At 44.4% G+C, this 17,211-nt stretch overlaps 1 long non-coding RNA gene across 1 annotated transcript; it reads left to right on the top strand.

Annotated features, from left to right (window-relative positions):
• Positions 1-532: 532 nt before the first annotated feature.
• Positions 533-11,867, top strand: LOC116975747. Its single transcript, XR_004412745.1, has 3 exons — positions 533-723; positions 4,252-4,253; positions 11,856-11,867. It is a non-coding gene; the product is annotated as an uncharacterized LOC116975747 (long non-coding RNA).
• Positions 11,868-17,211: the final 5,344 nt, after the last annotated feature.

The raw sequence follows: 17,211 nt of genomic DNA on the forward strand, positions 1-17,211 counted from the left end.
CCGATCTGTCATTCTTCAGGTTCCCCAGTAACAAAGAAAGGTGAGGATATATTATTATTTTCTGTCGATATTATTCTGTCCTGAAAATGTTATTTTCTGTTCTCCCATCAACGGTCATTTAAGGTAAATTGACATATTGGAGGCAAAATGCATCTTCAATATACAGGTCTCTCCCCACAACTGAAAACAATTGCACTTAAGTGATATATCAATAATTCTGCAGTTATGTAGTTATAATTACATTTTTTCTTATTAGTTAATCCTATATGATATTTTCTGTAATTTCAGATGTCGACAATGGGTCCAGAATATTCGTCGACAAGATCTCCTACACCGAACTCCGGTGTACTTGTCAGCCAACTGTTGTCTTTGTTCTGAACACTTTGAACTTGGCCAGTTTTCCAACAAGCAGACCAAGAGAAGAATGAGAACCTCCCATCCGCACCAAAGCCTTTAAAACAGCAGAGGCAAGTAATTTTTTCCTTATTAAAATAAAATATATTCTCTCACTTTTTTTCCCCTTTCTTTTTTTTTGTCTTGGCAGTGTCACACAACATACAGGCCGAACATTCTTACTGCTCAGCTGCATACTAAATTCATCAGAATGAACTCAGCAATGTCTCTACAACTCCTGATACACATGATCTTCAATTCACACCAAATGTAAATGACAGCAGAGCTCTGAAGAAGGAAATACAGCGTACTTTCCACCTCAAAAAAAGAGTTTTAAAAAAATGCAAGAAGGTTCCCATGTTATTTGACCACATTATCCACTGAATTTAAATATGTAGGTATATATGCACTACATTGTATTGCACTAATATGGAAAAATAACGTGACATGCGTTTGTGGATATTTTATTCACAATATGAGATAGATAGATAGATAGATAGATAGACAGATAGATAGATAGATAGATAGATAGATAGATAGATAGATAGATAGATAGATAGATAGATAGATAGATAGATAGATAGATAGATAGATAGATAGATAGATAGATAGATAGATAGATAGATAGATAGATAGATAGATAGATAGATAGATGTGTGTGTATGTAATATATACATCTATATCACATAGCACACGGAGCAGGCGATGCGGTAAGCTTCGGAGCGCTGTGGCCGCCGACTCCCAACATCGCGGAGCTGGGGCTGCGAGCGTCCGGCTGCGGGCGGCGCTGGATTTGGAGCGCTGCAGAGCCAGGGATCGAGTTCGCCAGGGTCGGAGCTCCGACCGGCGCGGCCTGAGGACTACGAGTGCCCCGGTCTCCAGGGAGGAGGCAGCCGCTCCAGACTTTTCCAAGCCGCTGAGGAATGTTTCACCCGACGCCGAAGTTCCATCTTCACGGCAAGAGGGCCCTGAAAATCATCGGACTGGCTGCAAGGCCACAAATGGGCCCCGACCTCGGGTGTTTCACAGAGGAAGAGGACTTAACTTTCTGGTGCTTTTCCCCACAGTGGAATTTTGTGATTCTGCTGTGGGGGGGGGGACGTTTGTGTTGAACTCTATAATGTGTTGTGTCCATTTTATTCATTTTTTTAACCTTTTTCTATGGTTTGTATGGAAACATTATTTAATTTATGTAAAGCACTTTGGTGTCAATGCGAGTTGACTTAAAACGTGCTATATAAATAAAACTTACTTACATATATATATATTGGAATTGGTGGAGAAGTGGAATATTGCGTTGGGGGACCAATTATGTCAGAAATATATATATTTCTGGCTCAGTCACTCAAATATATATATTGGCGGCTCAGTCACTCAAGCCTGATGTGCTGGCAGCTCACTCATTCACGGCTGGTGGGCTGGCAGTTGACTCGCAGCTATTCCTTGAAATTCCATTTCAAGCAGGGTGCAAGGCCACCAAATTCAAGTGCAGTTTCATACCACTTCAAGCAGGGTGCAAGGCCACCAGATTCAAGTGCAGTTTCATATCACTTCAAGCAGGGTGCAAGGTCACTAAAGACAGCGAGTCGTGATCTCTCCCTCCCCCATCTTGCAGAGACTGAGCCACGCCCACACTTCCGGGTTTTATAGTCGCTCCGTCCCTCCCACCAGAAGGGGCGTGGCCTTCATGACATGATTGACAGGAGAGAATCTCAACGTTTTTTAAACACTAATAACTCTTTTATTTTTCATTGATGTGAAAAATCCTTGGCACCTGATGAGCGGAGGGGGACTCATCAAAAAACGCTTCCACGTACGGCTGTGATTTTTGGCCATCTTACTCAAAATAAAATCAATATAAAGCGCAAACAAGATGTGGTCAAGATTAGACTTTTAATTATATAGAAGGCAAGGCAACTGTAATTGGGCAAGGCAACTTTAATTGGGAAAGGCAACTTTAATTAGGCAACACAGCTTTAGCATTTCCAAACAAAAGGCAACACAGCTTTAGCATTTCCAAACCAAAGGCAACACAGCTTTAGCATTTCCAAACCAAAGGCAACACAGCTTTAGCATTGCCAAACTATATTTTCAAACCACATTAAGGGCACTGACAGGTCAGTAAAACCACTCAGTTTGGTAGACATTTGTTCAGTGTTATTCACAGCTACAATAGAGACCTGCCCCTCTCGCTCCCCCCATCTTACAGAGACTGACTGAAGCACTCAACACTTCCGGGTTTTATAGTCCCTCCGGAAGGGGCGTGGCCTTCAGGAGAGAGAATCTCAACAATTTTTAAACACTAATAACTCTTATTTTTCATCGATGGAAAAAATCCTCTTATCCTGCGCAGCAGAGGGGGACTCTGAGTAAGATATATAATATATATATATATATATAAGATAAAGAGAGAAATAATGTTACTTTAAATCAAAGTTGCTTCTGATCCATGAGAAGAAACTATCTATTTATCTCTAACTTGCCTCTCACACACTGGCACACACATTCATATATGTGTGCGTGTGTATATATATAATGTGTGTAAAATGTAATTTTGTGCACAGTATGTGTTAAAGCAATACAAGGGAAACTGCACAGTACAATACAAGGGAAACTGCACAAAGGAGGGGGCTGGGGAGGAAGATGGCAGGGAAATGGGCAGAAACAGATAGATTAAGCAGGGGGAAAACATTTACAAATAAAATTAACTAAAATATGTGAAGTGATAGATGAGCTATATCACACACTGTTCCCCTACAACACCAAAGATGATAGAGCTGATTGCACTGCGAGAGGATTAACGGAAGTCGCGTTTTGCATTCAAAGATGGCGGCCGTGACGCTCCGTTACGTACTACACCTCAGTGCATTGGATTACGTAGGGGTGGAGTATCTTGCTCCACTCTATCATCTTTGGGGTACAGGGCCCACGTCCTGTCGTCACCCTGGGAGGTGAAGCCGGGGTGCGACCGTCATCGTGGGCAAAGATGATCTTTTATCGTAGGGGCGGTGCGGTGACTCAACCAAAGATCATAGACTCAACGCCTCAGGTCGGGACCCTCCTTCAGCCTGATTGTAGAAAAGGGGGAAAAAACTAAAGTAGAGAAGGGGTGGGACAAATCCTGCTGAGACCCTTCTCCAGTCTGAAGAAGGGCCTCGACCCGAAACGTCACCCATTCCTTCTCTCCAGAGATGCTGCCTGTCCCGCTGAGTTACTCCAGCATTTTGTGTCTATCTTCAGTTAAAAACAGCATCTGAGTTCCTACTTGCACATCACCTATCATGTTCTCCAGGAATGCTGTCTGAACTGCTGAGTTACTCCAGCATTATGTCAGGGCTTGAAATTAACGGTTGCCCGGGTGCCAATGACCACCCAAAGTGCCGCCGGGCAACCTAAACGCCGAATCATTTTGCCCGGCTTGGCACTGCAGATACTGGTTTATGCCGAAGATAGACACAAAAAGCTGCAGTAACTCTGGGTCAGGCAGCATCTCTGAAGTAAAGGAACATGACGTTTCGTGTCGGTGACGGCTGTATTGTGGGGCAAAGATATTAGGCGCGGAGTGACGAACGGTCGGAGCGAATGAAGGGCCCCGCACAGCGGCAGTAGGGGACGCGACAGCAGCTCCACCGCCTCCTCCTCCTGCACCCTGCCTGCCCTGATAGTGGCCGCTGCTGCCACTCTGCCAACGGCGCTTTCACAACAAACCCTCACTCACGCCGAGGCCGGGAGGAGGGAGGGAGGAGGAGGCCTCCTTCCGCCGTCTGAAGCAGCTGCACCAAAGATCCTATAGCTATAGGATCTTTGAGCTGCACCACTCGGCCCTGCACATTGCTGTTGGCTGGCGGAGGAGGGGAGGCGTTGTCGATGAACGTTGCCTATTCCCTTCGCTCCATAGATGCTGCCTCACCCGCTGAGTTTCTCCAACACTTTTGTCTACCCCCATTCATCCTGTACTGATCCCCCCCCCCATTCAACACCACTGACATCCCCCATGCTCTCCCCTCACAATTTTACATACTCTAACCAACAAGTACTAATTCACCTGCCTCAATGCATCCATTCCGCACCGATTGCCTTCTAAACCCCCCACCCCCGCCATCTATCCACCCCGCACCCTGATTCACACACAACCCCCTCCCTGACCCTATTGTGCTGGAAATGTCTTCAGTGAACATTGACTATGTTTGATAACGGAATGCAATCAAATGTGTTTTAATTCCCAATGTTATTTGTTTTAGTCCATAAAGATGGATTAATTAAATTGTGAATACGTGAAACGTTAAAACCGCTCCATTGAGCATAATTACGACTGGTAACTACGTACTTCGTCCGAGCACATTATCGCACGCGTCATGCAAACTGTCTTAAATGACCACCTAAACTGTCATTTGGCAACCTAAAAAGCTGCCAAGGTTGCCGGGCTGGCAACGGGAAAAAACGTTAAGTGAGAGCCCTGTATGTGTCCTTTTTTTAAAACCGAAAACGTTGAAAATACACATTTGCATGTGTGGGAAGAGAAAATTAGCTGCTGTTTCTGTAAAAGTTCACTTAAAAAGATAGACAAAGTACAAATTCTTAAGACCATACAAAGCTTTAATTTAACGTCTGACGAGTGTGGACCTAGAGACCCAGAGGCAACTGTTTTATGTCTGAATCTCCAGCAGCACACACAAAGAAATACCAGAAAACCGGGGTTAATATACGTTCAGCCACCTCCAAATATGGAGTTGTTTTTCACTCTTTGCCAAAAGCCAGTCATCCCAATGGCATCCTCTGGCCCCTTCTTATCTGATTAACCTCTTCAACATATAAAAAACGTACAAAATCTGTGAACTATTCAACTTACGTAAGAAAAAAAACCTTGTCATGATTTTTTTTTCAAATCCCATCATGCATTACAATTGGCTTTTTACTACAGGAAAGCTTAAATATGACAACAATCAATTAATATCTGATGAAAATTTCAGTTCTAAGACTTTGTTCCGATCCTTCCCACAGATGCAGCCTGACCTTCGAGTACATTCGGCGTTCCCCAAGGCTCCGTACTCGGCCCCCTCCTCTTCATCGTCTACATCCTCCCCCTTGGTCAGATACTTCGCCACTTCAACCTGGACTTCCACTGTTACGCCGATGACACCCAGATCTACCTTGGCACCAAATCCCTCCACAACCCCCCCCCCCTCTCCCATATCAACTCCTGTTTGTCAGCTATAAAAACCTGGATGCAACATAACTTCCTCAAACTCAACAGCGATAAGACAGAATTCCTCCTCATAGGCTCCAAAGCCACACTCAGCAAAATCAATAACCCCACTCTCACCATCGACGGCACCACTGTCTCCCCATCTCCCCAGGCCCGCAACCTTGACGTGATCTTTGATTCCACCCTCTCCCTTGAGCCTCACATCCGCCATGTCATTAAAACCTCCTTCTTTCATCTCCGCAACATCGCCAAACTCAGACCCTCTCTCACGCCTCCCGCTGCTGAAAGACTCATCCATGCCTTCATCTCCTCCTGACTGGACTATTGCAACTCACTTCTCCTTGGCATCAGCTCCACCTACATCAACCGACTCCAACTGGTCCAGAACGCAGCCGCCCGACTCATCACCCACACCAAATCCTGGCATCACATCACTCCAGTCCTCAAACAACTTCACTGGCTTCCCATCTCCCACCGGATCAGGGCAGCTCCCAGGCTCTGGAACTCCCTCCCCCAACTGATCCGCAATTCCGTGTCCCTCACCATCTTCCAGTCCCGCCTCAAGACCCGTCTCTTCACCTCTGCCTATCCTTAGCCCCACGTCCCCCTCCCTTTTCATCTGTGCATTAATTGCCTCATATTGTGTTTTGAATTGAATTCTGTCTTTACTTTGTGTACTAGTCATGTCTCTACTATTTATTTCATTCCCCTTACATGTTTTTCCTCTACCTGCTAAATATTTGTAAGGTGTCCTTGAGACTCTTGAAAGGCGCCCATAAATAAAATTTATTATTATTACATTCAGAAATTCCAAAAGTAACTCAGCGGGACAGGCAGCATCTTTGGATAGAACGAATGGGTGGCGTTTCGGGTCGAGACCCTTCTCCAGACTGAGAGTTAGGGGAGAGGGAGACACAGAGATATGGAAGTGTTAGGTGTGAAGACGAGACATCTAAACAGATGTAGTTCAAGGAAAATGTAGAATAGTTAGCTGGGAGAAGGTGACAACGAAACAAAGAGATAAAAAAATTTAATCAGGGGCAGTCAGACTGGTCGGAGATCTAGGAAAGGGGAGTGATGGAGAGAGAGGGGAAACCTTGAAGTTATAGAAGTCTGAAGAAGGGTCTCGACCCAAAACGTCACCCATTCCTTCTCTTCAGATATGCTGCCCGTCCCGCTGAGTTACTCCAGCTTTTTGTGTCATCTTAGAGAAGTCATTCAAACCGCTGGGGTGTAAGCTCCCCAAGTGAAATATGAGGTGCTGTTCCTCCAATTTGCACTGGGTCTCACTCTGACAGTGGAGGAGGCTCAGGCCAGAAAGGTCAGTGTGGGAATGGGAGGGGGACATAGGTAGGTTTAGGCGGACTGAGCGGAGGTGTTGAACGAAACGATTGCTAAGCCTGTGCTTGGTCTCGCCAAAGTGCACACCTGGAACAGCGAATACAGTAGATGAGGTTGGAGGAGGTGCAAGTGAACTTCTGCCTCGTGTAAGAAGACTGTCGGGGTCCTTAGACATGGATAGGCAACATTTCTGGATGGGACCATTCTTCAGTCTGATTGTAGGAGGGGTGAGAATAAAGCCTGGAAAGTAATAGGTGGATGTACGTGAGGTGGGTTTGATTGGCAATTGGGTAGACAAAGCCAAAGATGGGAAGAAGACAAAAGGTTTTGAGATAAGGAGAGGAGACGCACAAAATGTGAAGTCCAAGGAAGGGACAGAAGTGGAAAGGGACGGGTGATGGGGAAAGAGTTTTTCTTGGATGGTCACCTAAAATTGGGGAGCTCAGTATTGTAAGCTACCTAAGCGGAAATGAGGTGCTGTTCCTCCATTTAGCATGTGGCCTCATTCTGACAGTGGAAGAGGCCCAAGTCAGAAAGATCTGTATGAAAATGATTAGCAACTGGGAGGTCTAGCAGGTCTTGGCAAGTGTTCAGCAAAACAGTTGCCTAGTCTATGCTTGATCTTGCCAATGTTAAGGATACCATATCAGGAGCGCCCCAAATGTAGACAAGGTTAGAGGAGGTGCACGTGAAGGACTACCTGCGTCCCTGTATGGAAATGTGGGAAGTGGTGCAAGGACAGGTATTATATCTCCTGTGGTTATACCACACCAGTCACTGCTGCATTATACTCATTTCCCCCTCAAAAAAGTTGATGAGCACATGGTTGTTGATCAAATCTGGAATTATACTTAGCAAACTGGGCCCTTTGGAAAACATACAGGATGTAAATGAATGGTTGTGGTTAAGCTGAAGAAGGGTCTAGACCCAAAACGTCACCCATTCCTTCTCTCCAGAGATGCTGCCTGTCCTGCTGAGTTACTCAAACTTTTTGTATCTATCTTCAAAATCAAAATCAAAATTGTTTGATGATATGAATGCTAAATTTAGGGGAAAAAACTAACTTTGGGTAATTATCTTTGATAAATATAAATAATCACTGCACAATTCACCGTGGGCTGAGAACCTGATGACATTGTTGAAGCAGGCACAAATTAATACAAAAATATAATATTCAGTACATTTCTTAAAATCGAGTGACGATGAAGCGAAGGTCAGACACAACCTTTTATAGAAAAGTAAAGAAGAATTAGATATTTTTAACAGCTGGGAAATAAGACCAAAAGTAAAATATAATGCAGTTTTTCAAAAAATTGATCTTGCAATTCAAGGGAATTGAGGACAGTGATTGTCAAATCCACAAGGAGGAAAGAACCAGAAAAGACAAAGCTGAATGTTAATGAATTTATAAAATAAGTGATAGAAGGCCAGTTGTTGGAACACTACACAATTAATGCTGACCATTGAGCTCAGAAAAAGTCACAGTGATCCTAAAATGGAAGCACCAAGAGGTTTTCTGCAACCAATTCATATATTTTTTCGTTTGTCACTCACTTATTGGATGATATCACAATCCTGTGAAAGTCAAAGAGAACGCTGAATGCATCACAATCCCTTGAAACAAGTTTCAACAGAGTTGTGGAAATGGTGCGCACAGACATTCCACAGCAGAGAGAGAACCTATCATTTTACATGCATTTTACATTTTACATTTCTATTGTGCAGCTCTGTGAGCACCTGAAAGCAGAGGACCTGAAGAGAATGTGTGACCCAAAGAACAGATAGTGGATGAAAGGAGTGCAGGAGAACCTGCAACACACTGGTAGCTAGGACATGCACTGATCATCTACTCAAGCTCCACTCCACGGGAGCCAAGAACAGAGGTGAACTCATCAAGGACGGAAGGTATTCAAAGACCACTGGAAGAAACATTTCCCAGAACTCCCAGGCTCTGTTCTTGATGTGATCGGACTTAACTCCATTCCACAACAGACTCGTTAATCCACCTTTGCTGCCATCCCTGGCTAACAATAACTTGAAAGACAGTATCCCAACTGAATAAACAAGGTTTTGGGAGCAGATGGTAGATATCTCACTGCAGTTCTAAATTTTGCTGGGAGTGAGGTTCAGTCATCAAACCAACTATAGAGGTTCCCTTGAAGCTGTCACTCAGAAACTGATCATCTGAATTTTCAAGTGTCTCCTCCATTCCTGATGGGCTCTTTTCCGAATCACTGTGTGGATTTTGCCTAATGATGCACAATTCCCCTCCAAACTGCAGGAAGAAGCCACCACACATGACCTTTATTGACCTTGCTAAACCTTTAGCACCATTAACCAGGAGGGACTGTGAAGCACACTCCTTCAATTTGATACCCAACAAACGTTTCTCTCCATCTCATGCTTGTCGCACGGAAATAAAGCTAATCTTCAGCAGAACTATAAACTTTGTCTAGGACAAATTGCTGGTGATATTTATTCCTAAGAACGTGAGCCTATCAACCATCTCTACTTCGGCACCATCAACGAATATTGGGATTTGTATGCCACATCACTTCCTGAAGTCAATCTTCTTTGTCTTGCTGATATTGAGGGAGAGGTTGTTGTCTTACTATCAACCATCTCAGGAAGCTCAGGATGATGAACTATCCATAGTGCCTCTAGGTAGAGAGATCAAGGTCAATTTGGTCTCAAAGGTTCAATGGTGCTTTTATTGTCACATGTGCAAAGTGCTAACACACTGTGACATTCTTTATCTTACAAAGGGTCTCGGCAATGCATTGCTAGTGGCAATTAAATTAAAAAAGTGATTATGTACCCATCAGAATGAATGAATGATAAAGATAGAAAGATCTTTATTACAAAAACAGTTTGTGAATAAAGGCGATCATTGTAAAGGTACTGGGACTGCAACACAAGGGAACTGTTCACTGTGGTGACTAACCTCAAAGAGAAATTGCTGCTGGGAATTGCAAGGTTATTGTGCTTACATGAGGAAGTTGCTGTAGTGAGGTGCACACCAGCATCATAAGCAAAAAGTATCTGTACACAGCACAATGGTTATGGTGAGTTTCAGAAACCACCTCTGTAGACATTTATTTAACTTCTGTTTATCTTAGCTGCAAACTCCTACTTTGCCGATTTGTTAAATTGAATCTCTTTAGATGCATCAATGAACTGCAGTTGGGAAATGTAGAAATGTGATAAGTGCACTTGAGGAAATGTAATCATTTTGCAATAGTCCAGCACCTCTTACTCCACATTTATCCAGTAATTCATAAGAACACAAGAAAATAGCAGGGATAAATCACTTGCCCCCTTCAATCCTACCATTTAGTGTGACCACATGGTATTATCTGGCCTCCCCCAGGAACCATCTTCTTCTGTGCCACTAACCCCGAACTTTCCATTCTCAGATATTTCATTTATCTACTTCCTCTTTAAACATTCCTAAATGATCTAGCCTCCACAACACTCCAGGGTAGAGGATTCCAGAGATTCTCTACTCTCTATAGCGGCACAGTGGTGCAGTGGTAGAGTTGCTGCCTTATAGCACTAGAGACATGGGTTCGACCTTGACTACTGGTGCTGCCTGTACAGAGTTTGTACGTTTTCCCTGTGACCGTGTGGGTTTTCTCCAGGTGTTTCGGTTTCCTCTCACATTCCAAGGACGGGCAGGTTTGTAGATTTATTGGCATATGTAAATTGCCCCTAGTGTGTAGGATAGTATTAGTGTACAGATGATCAATGGTCCATGTGGACCCAGTGGGCCGAAGAGCCTCTTTCCACCCTCTATTTTTAAACTAAACTAAGAAAAAGTTCCCATTGATTTCCTTGTGACAACTCACAAGCAGCCTGAGCCAACGTTGAAAGGTGCAGACCCTTGCTCGGTTTCTTCATCTAGACATTGAACTGGATTCTTCTTCTATCACTCGGGATTGAGGATGGAGTGCGTCTACTGTAGTCTGAGGATAGGATGATGTCTCTATGTGAGCTCTTTTAATGCTGGGTGACAGTTGCTCACCAGCCACCATATGTTTCTGTCATATGTAATGGCAAGGGAATAAAGACAAATTTAATTTCTGGGGTCAAACTCAACTGTTGCATAGGACATTAAAGCATAGGAACAGGCCCTTCAGCCCATAGGTTCCTTGCTGAACATGATTCCAATTTAAACTGCACATAAGCCTGCAATCAGTCTATATCCCTCTAGTCCCTGTGTCTATTGTGGTATAATAAGCTGATGCAGACGGTAACTCTCACACAGTGCTAAGCCGTAAACTGTCATCCAGCTTCTACTCCCTGTGGCACCAACAAATTCAATTTAATAATCTTAAAAAATGGGCTGGTGGGAGGAGTGGAAAGGTGGAGGGGAGGGTAACCAAAAATAAAAGCAGCATATGCTAGAAACACACAATAGACATGAAAAGGGGAAGTGGAAGGGCTGCCGCATTTCTTGATTGTAAATTTTGTCGTTTTTTACTTTTTATTCCTCTCACGTCCTTACAGCAAGCATATTCTTTCCTTGCCCAACGCTGCCTTAATTAATTTACCTTAATTATTTTCATTCTTTCGGCAAGGACAATTTTTCAAATCCAGTTTTCATCTCTTTCCAGTTTTTCAAAAGAAACCTACCTGCAACCTGTTTAATCCACCAACACCCACTGTGTGAGCAAAGTCAACATTCCTGATGCTTTAGTTCTCGTCCCTTCCCCCTTCCCCCACTAATGTTAGTGCTTCCCTATTCAGGATTTCATTTAGCCTCCAATTACCTTTGGATGTCCAGGCAATATTTAACTAATCTTTACAGATCCTCAATGTCCCATGAATTTCCTTCCTTGAGTGGTCAAGAGTTTGTTGAAATCAATTAACCTCCGGTAGCTTGGAGCTGAAACAATATCTTGTATTATTCCAGACAACAGATTAACTAATTGATCTACAAACTATTTAGAACACCTTATTTATTCAGTAGGTTGAAAGGTAAAAATAATAACATGGTATTTTGTAGCAGAAAATTCAATATTGCAAATGAATTCAGCTTAAGCTAAATTAAAATTCAGGCCGGAAACATTGTGACCTCTCTGTATACTGCATTCATGCACAGAACAGTAATAATTAACTTTTCATCAGCTGCTTTAAAAATAGAAAAAGAAAATAAGCAGTATGTGCAGGAAGGAACTGCAGATGCTGGTTTATGCCGTAGATAGACACAAAATGGTTCAATGGTCCTTTATTGCCACGTGTACCATTTAAAGTACAGTGAAATTTGATTTACCATAGTCATACCAGAAAAATGCAACAAGCCACACAACCTCATAAAAGTTAACATAAACATTCACCACAGCGGCTTCCCCACATTCCTCACTGTGATGGAAGGCAATAAAGTCTTATCTTCTTTCCTCCTAATTTTCCCGCGGACAGGGCAGTCGAACCGTCCGCAGTTGGGGCGATTAAAGCTTCCGCAGCCTGTGATCGAAGCTCTCACGTCAGAACGATCGAAGCTCCCGCGATTGGGGGCGGTCGAAGCTCCTGCTGCTTGGAGCTCCCGAAATCGGTCCCTAACCAGGGTACCACGAGCTCCACGATGTTAAGTTCGCAGGCTCCACGATGTTAAAATTCTGTAGGCTCCCGCAGTTGGACAGGCAGTATCTCCAGATAGAAGGAATGGGTAATGCCCCTGTCCCACTTAGGAAACCTGAACGGAAACCTCTGGAGACTTTGCGCCCCACCCAAGGTTTCCGTGCGGTTCCCGGAGGTTGCAGGTGGTCGCCGGAGGTTGCAGGCAGTGGAAGCAGGTAGGGAGACTGGCAAAAACCTCCGGGAACCGCACGGAAACTTTGGGTGGGGCGCAAAGTCTCCAGAGGTTTCAGTTCAGGTTTCCTAAGTGGGACAGGGGCATAATTGAGCAAGGGCCAAAATTGTAAAGCCATAAAATTATCCCTTCCACCCTCCCCTCCACACCCCCTCCCCCCCACACACACACCATTGCGTTGGGGGAACGGGTGAATACTGGAATATTGCGTTGGGGGAGCAGACCCAATGGGTCTGCACTTGGTCTAGTGGAATCATAAAGCCATGCAGCACGGAAACAGGCCCTTTGACCCAACTTGCCCCTGCTGACGAAGATGCCCCATCTATGCAAGTCCCACTTGTTTGTGTTTGGCCCATATCCCTCTAAACCTTACTATGGGAGCACATCTTCTGCTGTCTACTCTATCTGTGGCCCTTATATTTTTATATACCTCAATAATGTCCTCCCTTAACCTCTGAAATTCTTCAGATACTTTGACAAACCCTTCACCCCAACCAGCTGGATGTGAATATGCATGGAAAGTCTCATCTTGGAGACAGATGCGATGGAGACGGAAGAATTGAGTCGTCAATGTAGCATTCACTCCAGCTCTGTGGGTTCTGAGCTGAAAGACCTGTGGTGGGATTTGTACACTCTGCCATAGATAGGTACCAGGCACGTGCCGTCAGGGTGGGCAAGGTAGGCACTGCCTACCCTGACTAAAATTATGAAATGGCAATTAAATATAAATAGTAAAGGCATGGGAGAATTATGCCTATCCAAGAGATCGATCTGTTAGGTAGGCATAATTCTCCGTGCCTTTCAACCGCAGCACGTGTAACACGCGAAGGTCTGTGCAGCCCACGTGCTGTCAGCGTTGCTTCAAGCCGTCAATTTAAAGCGGGGCTGAAGGCAGCTGAAATTCTGCCTTTGCAGTACTGCGCATGCGCAGCGCTAGTTTCTTGGCGGGTTTTGTAAATATGGATTGTCATTATTTTAAGAGTATCTCAGGAAACAAAGAGAGAAGAATAGAGTTTGTGTACCAATAACGTGGTAAGTACATTTCTTGGTGCTTTATGGTTTTAAATACCGTATTTCCCGGGGTGGGTGCGGAGAGTTCCTTTCACAGTGTTTGGGGAGTCTGGCCCGGGGTAAAGTTGCGGGGAGGGCAGGAGCGTTGTGAAGGAGGGGGTCGGGGCCAGTAACCCACTTGCGACGCTCCGGGCTCGGAGCCACCACATTGTGGCCGGGGAGTGAATTAGCTCGGGTGGCTGCTGCAGCGCTCCGGGCCCGGACAGCAGAACTGGCCGCCACTTCCGAGGAAGGAAGCAGCTCGGGTGACTACGAGCGGCCGCCGGGACCCGACAGCAGAACCGGCTGCCACTTCAGCCCCTTCTGTTGGTCCCGGCTCACCTCTGGCAGTGCTCTCCGTCTGAACATCTGCCGTTCGCCGGCGTCACTCATGTCAGCCACTTCCCGCAAATCCTTAAATTCCGACTGCGCTCAAGGGACCAATTGAGGTTACTCGGCTGTGGCTATCCTTAAGTCGAACCTGCCAACATGTGCCATCTCCACTAATCCCACCTGCCTGCTTTTGTCTCATATCCCTCTAAACCTGTCCTTTCCATGTACCTGTCTAAATGTTTTTTTAAACATTGAGATAGTACCTGCCTCAACTACCCCATCTGGCAGCTCGTTCCATACACCCACCACCCTTTGTGTGAAAAATGTAGCCCTCAGGTTCTTATCCCCCCTCACCTTAAGCCTATGTCCACTGGTTCACGATTCCACAACTCTGGGCAAGAAACTCTGTTTGTCTACATGATCTATTTCGCTTAATTTTGTATATGATCTTGATTATGATCTTTGTACTGAAGTTGAAGTGACCAACTTTGGATAGTTACCCATTTGTCCTTTAGGATAATTTCACACCAGCAGGGAGCTTGGTGGAGGTGAGGTGAAGTTGTTCAGCAAGGTTTTGAGAGGGTAGAAGCAATGACAAAATCTAACTTGACACTGATCTGCACTGAGATGTAGGTTGGAGGTGAATCTGTAGGTGGGGATCTGTAGGTGAGGAGCATGTCTCTGAGGTGAATCTGTAGGTGGGGATCTGTAGGTGAGGAGCATGTCTCTGACAAGCAGATGAAGGATGCTAATAATATTTTGAAGGGAACCAGAGGAACCCTCAAAATCCCTATCAGCTGACAAGGTCAAAAGTTGATCTTCCCAGAATTTGTACTACGATATATTAGAATCATTTTCTTCCTGACGATATTCATCATAATCATGAGGTCTTCACAGATTCTCACCATGGTGGCTGCCTTGCCAACAGTTTCTCAGTCTCCTCTCTGTTTTTCTTATTTTAAGTATGTTTTAAAAGTATGATTTAGTGTTTCTTGGTTTGTTTTATGTGGGAGGTGGGGGGAGAATCGGGGGAAACCTTTTCCAGTTATTTAACTCGACGGAGATGCGATTTTTCTCAGTGTCGCATCTCCGTCCCCCCCTGCGGCCTACAACGTGGAGTGGTGCAGCCTTTCCTGGAGACCGGCCCGGAGCTTCAAGTCACGGGTGCGGCGCAGACTAACATCGGGAGCTGCGATCCTTTGCCGACGGTCGCCAGCGGAGCTCCGACGGCGGGGCCTGTTAACATTGTGAAGCCGCAGTCTCCGGTAAGAAGCCGACTCGGGAGCTCCATGGCAGTGTTCCGATCCATCCCGACGAGGGCTTGAACATTGGACCGTCGGCAGCAGCAAGTGCAGACGGTTCAAAGGCCCTGACCATGAGTGAACATCGGAGGAAGATGTCTGAACTTTATTGCCTTCCATCAGTGAGGAATGTGGATTCCACTGTGGTGGATGTTTTATGTTAAATTTTATGTGGCTGTGTGTATTGTTGCTTTTCACTTAATATGGCTGTATGGCAACTCAAATTTCACTGTACCTTAGTTGGTTAAGTGACAATAAATGCAAACTTGAACGTGTTTTTATCTTCCAAAAGTGAGATTTAATACCATTTTAATACTTCAATTGTTGATTTATTTCTCTAACTTTCAGATGTTCATTTTGGCTTTGTTGATGCTGATGTTGTGGAAGATGTTGAAGTTGTAGATTTTGGTTGTCATCCTAAAACTGTTTCTGCCAGTGATGCTGACAGCCCGAATCTTGCTGCTGAGATCATTACTATTTGCTTGTTCACGCTGTGGTTTGATAGCAAAGAATCTGTGCATGCCATACTGTCAGCTAATTAGTTATACAGCCTTTTGAGTATTTTTTTTTTACACTTTGAATTACCATGTTGCTTACAATTCATCAGTTTGTTGTGTCTAGACCCAGTCACCTGCACATTCTTGCACGGTTGCTGCCTGACCCAAGTTTCCTTTTTTTAAATTTCATGCATGTTTGCACCAGGATCTTCATCCATCTGCAGAACAGTCTGTGGTAAATTACAGGGCAGACGAGACCTGTTAGCTAGGACTCATCTAATTGAAAAACAAGTCTTACGTTAGGAGAGTGTTACTTGAAATTGAATTCTCTAATGGCTACCCAAGCAAAAAAAACGTTCTTCCAGTTTGTATGTAGCCTTACTCTGGCAGTGGAGGTCGCCAAGGACAAAAATGGTAGATTATGGGAGTTAAAATGGTTAGGGACCAAGAGCTCCAGCTGGCCTTGGCACAGAGTGAAAGTTCAGCAAAATGGTCACTAATCTATGCTTGGGCTTGCTGATGTAGATGAGCACTGAATGTCACAAGGTTGAAAGAGATGCAAGTGAATCTCAGTTTCACCTGGAAACGGTCACGATTCCAGCACCTGTGGCACCGCCTAATCAACTGGTTAGAAAACATGTAACCTGGTGGAGAAAAGCCAGAAGGTGCATTTAAAGGTTAAATTGCAGAGGCCCTTTTGCAATGTTCTTAACTGTTACATGAAATTACTGAAAGTATGCTAGTACTTCGTAGCATTGGTCAGGTTTTGACAATCTATTTAAGAGTTTGAAAGCATCAGAGCCTTCCAATTTTCCCCATTGGATCAAGTTCAGATAGAACTAGGAGAAACAAATTCTACTATTTATTTGAACTAGCTAGGCACCAAGATTGTTCTTCCTAGGATGAACTCTGTTCACCTTGGACAAACAGTTATGATAGTAGCAAGATTGTACTTAGAAATTAATGTCCATTGTCAAGGTTATCCAGAGCTTTGATAGCCCAAGTATCAAAATGTAATTGAATGTAGGTATACAGCACACACCAGTTGAGGGACTTGGATCAAATGCTGCCACTTGCCTTCAGTTCTGCTCTGCCCTTTCTTGCCAGCAGAAATGGTCCCTTCCCCAAATCCCAGTCAACAGAATACAATTAGTGTTGCTGTTTTGGACAAAGAATTACTAAATTTAGCAAGACAATACAGTATTGAAGCTGGATAAATGTTCAGGAAACCCATTTGAGATAGGTGAGATAGGCAAAACAGCAGAGATTGAACAGCAG

Source organism: Amblyraja radiata, chromosome 8 (genome assembly GCF_010909765.2).
Source record: "Amblyraja radiata isolate CabotCenter1 chromosome 8, sAmbRad1.1.pri, whole genome shotgun sequence".
NCBI classification, from domain to species: Eukaryota; Metazoa; Chordata; class Chondrichthyes; order Rajiformes; family Rajidae; genus Amblyraja; species Amblyraja radiata.